Raw genomic sequence first — 7603 nt, 5'->3', positions numbered from 1 at the left:
CAGTGATTTTGGAGACCAAAAAAATAAGTCTGACACTGTTTCTACTGTTTCCCCATCTATTTCCCATGAAGTGATGGGACCAGATGCCATGATCTTCATTTTTTTAAATTAGTCTTTTAATTGTGTGTGTGTGTATATATATATATATGATTTTTTGCACATATTAAATATCACAATAAAAATAAATGATTGTCATCCAGTTCTCCTTCTGTGTTACTTACAACACAAGCCAGAAACCTAGGTGTCATCTTGACTACTCCCTTACCAACCAAATTCAATTAATTTTACCAGGGTTAATTTTCTCTCCTAAATCTACTACCCTCTACCTCTATTTCCATAACCTGGTCAAATCCACTTTCCACTCTCACCTGGAGTACAAAAATCCCACCCTCTTTTTTTGGTCAAACCATTTTTGAATGTGATTAACTGTGACTCAAATTGAAGAACATAGGGAAAACCGCTAGACCATTCAGGTATGACCTAAATCAAACCCCTTATGATTATACAGTGGAAGTGAGAAATAGATTTAAGGGCCTAGATCTGATAGATAGAGTGCCTGATGAACTATGGACGGAGGTTCGTGACATTGTACAGGAGACAGGGATCAAGACCATCCCCATGGAAAAGAAATGCAAAAAAGCAAAATGGCTGTCCGGGGAGGCCTTACAAATAGCTGTGAAAAGAAGAGAAGTGAAAAGCAAAGGAGAAAAGGAATGATACAAGCATCTGAATGCAGAGTTCCAAAGAATAGCAAGAAGAGATAAGAAAGCCTTCCTCAGCGATCAATGTAAAGAAATAGAGGAAAACAACAGAATGGGAAAGACTAGAGATCTCTTCAAGAAAATTAGAGATATCAAGGGAACATTTCATGCAACGATGGGCTCGATAAAGGACAGAAATGATATGGACCTAACAGAAACAAAAGATATTAAGAAGAGGTGGCAAGAATACACAGAAGAACTGTACAAAAAAGATCTTCATGACCCAGATAATCATGATGTTGTGATTGCTAATATAGAGCCAGACATCTTGGAATGTGAAGTCAAGTGGGCCTTGGAAAGCATCACTACGAACAAAGCTAGTGGAGGTGATGGAATTCCAGTGGAGCTATTTCAAATCCTGAAAGATGATGCTGTGAAAGTGTTACACTCATTATGCCAGCAAATTTAGAAAACTCAGCAGTGGCCACAGGACTGGAAAAGGTCAGTTTTCATTCCAATCCCAAAGAAAGGCAACGCCAAAGAATGCTCAAATTACCGCACAGTTGCACTCATCTCACATGCTAGTAAAGTAATGCTCAAAATTCTCCAAGCCAGGCTTCAACAATACGTGAACCGTGAACTCCCTGATGTTCACGCTGGATTTAGAAAAGGCAGAGGAACCAGAGATCAAATTGCCAACATCCACTGGATCATGGAAAAAGCAAGAGAGTTCCATAAAAACATCTATTTCTGCTTTATTGACTATGCCAAAGCCTTTGACTGTGTGGATCACAATAAACTGTGGAAAATTCTGAAAGAGATGGGAGTACCAGACCACCTGACCTGCCCCTTGAGAAATCTGTATGCAGACAGGAAGCAACAGTTAGAACTGGACATGCAACAACAGACTGGTTCCAAACAGGAAAAGGAGTACGTCAAGGCTGTATATTGTCGCCCTGCTTATTTAACTTATATGCAGAGTACATCATGAGAAACGCTGGACTGGAAGAAGCACAAGCTGGAACCAAGATTGCCAGAAGAAATATCAATAACCTCAGATAGACAGATGACACCACCCTTATGGCAGAAAGGGACGAGGAGCTAAAGAGCTTCTTAATGAAAGTGAAAGAGGAGAGCGAAAAAGTTGGCTTAAAGCTCAACATTGAGAAAACCAAGATCATGGCATCTGGTCCCATCACTTCATGGGAAATAGATGGGGAAACAGTGGAAACATTGTCAGACTTTATTTTTGGGGGCTCCAAAATCACTGCAGATGGTGACTGCAGCCATGAAATTAAAAGATGCTTACTCCTTGGAAGAAAAGTTATGACCAACCTAGATAGCATATTCAAAAGCAGAGACATTATTTTGTCGACTAAGTTCCATCTAGTCAAGGCTATGGTTTTTCCTCTGGTCATGTATGGATGTGAGAGTTGGACTGTGAAGAAGGCTGAGCGCCGAAGAATTGATGGTTTTGAACTGTGGTATTGGAGAAGACTCTTGAGAGTCCCTTGGACTGCAAGGAGATCCAACCAGTCCATTCTGAAGGAGATCAGCCCTGGGATTTCTTTGGAAGGAATGATGCTAAAGCTGAAACTCCAGTACTTTGGCTACCTCATGAGAAGAGTTGACTCATTGGAAAAGACTCTGATGCTGGGAGGGATTAGGGGCAGGAGGAGAAGGGGACGACTGAGGATGAGATGGCTGGATGGCATCACCAACTCAATGGACGTGAGTCTGAGTGAACTCCGGGAGATGGTGATGGACATGGAGGCCTGGCGTGCTGGGATTCATGGGGTCACAAAGAGTCGGACACGACTGAGCGACGGAACTGAACTGAACTGAACTGTCTCTCTTGAACTTGAATCTATTAATCTGGCCTCACTGCTATTTGAAGCAGAGATAACTAATTTGCCCAAGGGCTTCCCTGGTGGCTCAGATAGTAAAGTATCTGCCTGCAATGAGGGATACCCACGTTTGATCCCTGAGTTGGGAAGATCCCCTAGAGAAGGGAACTGCAACCCACTCCAGTAGTCTTGCCTGGAGAATCCCATGGACAGAGGAGCCTGGCAGGCTACAGTCTATGGGGTTGCAAAGAGACGGACACACTGAGTCACACACACACACAGTTAGGGAATGGCAAAGGCAGGATTAAAACTTAGACTTACTCGAGAGCCCACAGTGTCTTATCCATCCATTATCGTGTCTTGTGTTGAAACCAAGATAACATTGGGAGATGTGAAGGATAGATTTATTTCTTCTCCAATCATCCTTTTACCTCTTTTATCTTCTCCAGTTCAGTTCAGTTCAGTCACTCAGTCATGTCCAACTCTTTGCAACCCTATGAATCGCAGCACGCCAGGCCTCCCTGTCCATCACCAACTCCCGGAGTTCACTCAGACTCATGTCCATTGAGTTGGTGATGCCATCCAGCCATCTCATCCTCTGTCATCCCCTTCCCTTCTGCTGCCAATCCCTCCCAGCATCAGGGTCTTCTACAATGAGTCAACTCTTCACATGAGGTGGCCAAAGTATTGGAGTTTCAGCTTTAACATCAGTCCTTCCAATGAGCACCCAGGACTGATCTCCTTTAGGATGGACTGGTTGGATCTCCTTGCAGTCCAAGGGACTCTCAAGAGTCTTCTCCAACACCACAGTTCAAAACCATCAATTCTTTAGTGCTCAGCTTTCTTCACAGTCCAACTCTCACATCCATACATGACCACAGGAAAAACCATAGCCTTGACTAGACGGACCTTAGTTGGCAAAGTAATGTCTCTGCTTTTTAATATGCTGTCTGGGTTGGTCATTACTTTCCTTCTAAGGAGTAAGTGTCTTTTAATTTCATGGCTGCAGTCATGATCTGCAGTGATTTTGGAGCCCAAAAAAATAAAGTCTGACACTGTTTCCACTGTTTCCCCATCTATTTCCCATGAAGTGATGGGACCAGTTGCCATGCTCTTCGTTTTCTGAATGTTGAGCTTTACGCCAACTTTTTCACTCTCCTCTTTCACTTTCATCAAGAGGCTTTTTAGTCCCTCTTCACTTTCTGCCATAAGGGTGGTGTCATCTGCATATCTGAGGTTATTGATATTTCTTCTGGCAATCTTGATTCCAGCTTGTGCTTCATCCAGCCCAGTGTTTCTTATGATGTACTCTGCATAGAAGTTAAATAAGCAGGGTGACAGTTTACAGCCTTGACGTACTCCTTTTCCTTTTTGGAACCAGTCTGTTGTTCCATGTCCAGTTCTAACTGTTGCTTCCTGACCTGCATATAGGTTTCTCAAGAGGCAGGTCAGCTGGTCTGGTATTCCCATCTCTGTCAGAATTTTCCACAGTTTATTGTGATCCACACAGTCAAAGGCTTTGGCATAGTCAATAAAACAGAAATAGATGTTTTTATGGAACTCTCTTGCTTTTTCCATGATCCAGTGGATGTTGGCAATTTGATCTCTGGTTCCTCTGCCTTTTCTAAATCCAGTGTGAACATCTGGAAGTTCACGTATTGTTGAAGCCTGGCTTGGAGAATTTTGAGCATTACTTTACTAGCATGTGAGATGAGTGCAATTGTGTGGTAGTTTAAGCATTCTTTGGTGTTGCCTTTCTTTGGGATTGGAATGAAAGCTGACCTTTTCCAGTCCTGTGGCCACTGCTGAGTTTTCTAAATTTGCTGGCATAATGAGTGTAACACTTTCACAGCATCATCTTTCAGGATTTGAAATAGCTCCACTGGAATTCCATCACCTCCACTAGCTTTGTTCATAGTGATGCTTTCTAAGGCCCACTTGACTTCACATTCCAGGATGTCTAGCTCTAGGTAAGTGATCACACCATTGTGATCATCTGGGTCGTGAAGATCTTTTTTGTACAGTTCTTCTGTGTATTCTTGCCACCTCTTCTTAATATCTTCTGCTTCTGTTAGGTGCATACAATTTCTGTCCTTTATCAAGCCCAATTTGCATGAAATGTTCCCTTGGTATCTTTCATTTTCTTGAAGAGATTTCTAGTCTTTCCCATTCTGTTGTTTCCCTCTATTTCTTTGCATTGATGGCTGAAGGAGGCTTTCTTATCTCTTCTTGCTATTCTTTGGAACTCTGCATTCAGATGCTTATATCTTTCCTTTCCTCCTTTGCTTTTCACTTCTCTTCTTTTCACAGCTATTTGTAAGGCCTCCCCAGACAGCCATTGTGCTTTTTTGCATTTCTTTTCCATGGGGATGGTCTTGATCCTTGTCTCCTGTACAATGTCACGAACCTCCGTCCATAGTTCATCAGGCACTCTATCTATCAGATCTAGGCCCTTAAATCTATTTCTCACTTCCACTGTATAATCTTAAGGGGTTTGATTTAGGTCATACCTGAATGGTCTAGCGGTTTTCCCTACTTTCTTCAATTTAAGTCTGAATTTGGCAATAAGGAGTTCATGATCTGAGCCACAGTCAGCTCCCAGTCTTGTTTTTGCTGTCTGTATAGAGCTTCTCCATGTCTGGCTGCAAAGAATATAATCAATCTGATATCAGTGTTGACCATTTCGGTGATGTCCATGTGTAGAGTCTTCTCTTGTGTTTTTGGAAGAGGGTGTTTGCTATGACCAGTGCGTTATCTTGATAAAACCCTATTAGTCTTTGCCCTGCTTCATTCCACATTCCAAGGCCAAATTTGCCTGTTACTCCAGGTGTTTCTTGACTTCCTACTTTTGCATTCCAGTCCCCTATAATGAAAAGGACATCTATTTTGGGTGTTAGTTCTAAAAGGTCTTGTAGGTCTTCATAGAACTGTTCAACTTCAGCTTCTTCAGCATTACTGGTTGGGGCATAGGCTTGGATTACCATGATATTGGTTTGCCTTCCAAAAGAACAGATACCATTCTGTCATTTTTGAAATTGCATCCAAGTAATGCATTTCAGACTCTTTTGTTGACCATGATGGCTACTACATTTCTTCTAAGGGATTCCTGCCCACAGTGGTAGATATAATGGTCATCTGAGTTAAATTCACCCATTCCAGTCCATTTTAGTTCACTGATTCCTAGAATGTCGACGTTCACTCTTGCCATCTCCCATTTGACCACTTCCAATTTGCCTTGATTCATGGACCTAACATTCCAGGTTCCTATACAATATTGTTCTTTAGAGCATCGGACCTTGCTTCTATCACCAGCCCCATCCACAACTGGGTGTTGTTTTTTCTTTGGCTCCATCCCTTCATTCTTTCTGGAGTTATTTCTCCAGTGATCTCCAGTAGCATATTGGGTACCTACCTACCTGGGGAGTTCTTCTTTCACTATCTTATCATGTTGTCTTTTGATACTGTTCATGGGGTTCTCAAGGCAAGAATACTTTGGCCTAGTATAGTCACCTTCAGATACTTGTCCTCACAGCATGCTGTATATTTCCTACATCCCTCTTCCACGAGGTTGTGACCTCCAAGGGGTGGAAGCCTATTTTTCCCACCATTGCAGTATACATAGCGCACTCTTGCCCACTCTGGTTCCTATCTGCTCCTGTTCCTCAGTGAATGTGATGGGTCACCAACAGATCTCTCTTGCACCCCAACAGCAACCTGTTCTGCTGACCTTACCAGCAGGGATGCCAAGAGACCAGCTCTGGCCCACTAAGTCTGGGATGCTCCACTCCATGGAAGGGACTCAGTGCTCAGGTAGAAACCAAAGGGACTTCGGATACCTAAGACTCCAGTCCCTGGGGCCAGAAATTGGTCACAGAAGATTGCCCTCTGCCCCAATTTTTAAAAATCAGATCCATTACCCTGGCTCACAATTGGGGTCTAAGCCACCAGGATGCCAGGCCCAGGTATAAGGGAGTCACTTAGGAAACAGACCAAGGTGTCCTGCAGGACAGGGTCAGGGTGGAAGGGAGAGAGGCAGGCACAACCAAGGCCACGAGAATGCCCCCAGATGCCCAGAAGTCTGAGTCCACAGAGGTTTGACTCTTCCCCTTGGCAGCATGGAGCACTTTCAGAACTTTCGTCCATGATCTTTCTGCCCTCCAGCAAGGCACTGTCATTCTCTGAGTCCTTACTGTCCAGCACAGAGCATGATCAAAGGCAGACATCCAGGAAACGGGAGACCCAACTAGCCCCCATAAACCCTTTAGGTCTGATTCAGGCACCTCTTTGAGAAGTCTTTCTTCCTTGACTCATCCTTTCGTTTTCTCTGAGCCCCTCACTATGAGTTGTTCCTCACAGCCGTGGTGCTGTCTGTATGGTGGGTTCTTTCAAGAACATGTGCTGAATGAAAAGAAGCTTGCAGGTTGACTTTCCTCAGAGCAGATTACCAGATCCAGCTTCCTTCTGCTTGGAATTCTCTTCTTTCATCTGATGGGTTTCTTTCAACACTAAGGGGTTACTAGATGTTATATACCCTTCCTTACTGAGCTCAAAGGTCACCTCTTCCAGAAAGTCTTTGACCTTCCCCCTTCAGGTATTCCTCCTCTCCATGGCCATTGCACCAAGGCGGACCTCTCAGCCTCTAGACCAAGATGGTCTCTGGGCCACAGGAACCAGACCTGACTCATTTCACTGTGGCCAGCTCCTGGCGGTGCTGGGTTAGGAGACACCTGTAGAAGATATCACCTCTAAGGTAAGAGATCCACCTCTGAAGTGGGTAGCTCCTGATTGGGATCCCAGCTCTGCTACTTGAGGACTTAGGCCAGTTCCTATTAGTTTGCTGGTCAGTAAAACAGTAAGGCTGAGGTCCAGAAATGCGGTTCTGAACTAACTGTGGTTGAGCTGCCAGGGGAGTCATTATGCCCTTAACCCCAGGGGAGGGACAGGGCAGAACAGGCCCTGTGATAGCTGATTTAGGAGTCCAGGTACCTGGGCTTGGTGGGGAGCAGAGGGGAAATTACAGTGGGGTTCATCCTTCTCTGTCCCAGTCTAACGTCC

Source organism: Capra hircus, chromosome 3 (assembly GCF_001704415.2).
Source record: "Capra hircus breed San Clemente chromosome 3, ASM170441v1, whole genome shotgun sequence".
Lineage (NCBI taxonomy): Eukaryota > Metazoa > Chordata > Mammalia > Artiodactyla > Bovidae > Capra > Capra hircus.
This window is presented reverse-complemented; position numbering follows the sequence as displayed.